The sequence below is a fragment of the Haliaeetus leucocephalus genome, unplaced genomic scaffold (genome assembly GCF_000737465.1).
Source record: "Haliaeetus leucocephalus isolate CR32 unplaced genomic scaffold, Haliaeetus_leucocephalus-4.0 Scaffold284, whole genome shotgun sequence".
Classification (NCBI taxonomy): Eukaryota; Metazoa; Chordata; class Aves; order Accipitriformes; family Accipitridae; genus Haliaeetus; species Haliaeetus leucocephalus.
Window position 1 is genome coordinate 2066802 of NW_010972720.1, and position 819 is coordinate 2067620.

Below are 819 nucleotides of genomic sequence, written 5' to 3' on the forward strand. Positions count from 1 at the left end.
AGGGCGAAAAAGCTTCTCTGTGGGGAACCCACTCGGCGCCTGGGGAGAGGAGCCGAGCCGAGCCCGAGCGGTGCCGGCGCGAAGGGGGGCTGCCGGTGGCTCGTCCTCGGCGGGGCCGCCGGGACACGGGGGGCATTGGGGAGGCTTTGCGGGTGGGTCTGCGGGCTCTCGGCGGGGAAAGCTCTGCGGGGAGGGGACAGTCTCCGCCGACGAGGGCGCCCGCCGAGGAGCAGCCCGCGGCGGTACCGGGGAGCTGGCCTCGGCGGGGAAATGCCGAAAGGGAAGCCGGGCGCCGGCCCCGCGGTTCGGCGGGACGGGGAGCGCAGAGCTGGACCCGGCGGGGGACGTGCACAGAGCACAGAAACGCAGACGTACATTTATAGAAGTACATACACATATGCGTGTGCGTCTGGGTGTAAACTGAGTACGAAAGTGAAAAACTAGTCCAGATGTAGAACTGATGTATATACACGTACGTCTTATACGTACACCCACATGCTTGTAACTGACTGATGGATACCTGCATCTGGAGATGCAGGCGCACACACGTGTATATTGTATTATCCTAAGGACATACGGTGCGGATTTTTAAATCTAGGAAAGGCCGTGGGCACACAGTGCAGGCAGAGCCCCGGAGGGGCCGGGCAGCGTTCCCCTGCCGCTCGGGATGCCCTGGCTGCAGGGCGCAGCCGGGAAATCCACCCAGCTTCTGCGGCGGTTCTCCAGTCTTATTTCGCTGCGATGTTTTCCTTACTGCGAAGAAGAAGCGGGCATTGTCAAGGCCAGAACGGTACACTGGCTTGCAAACAGGGTCGTGTT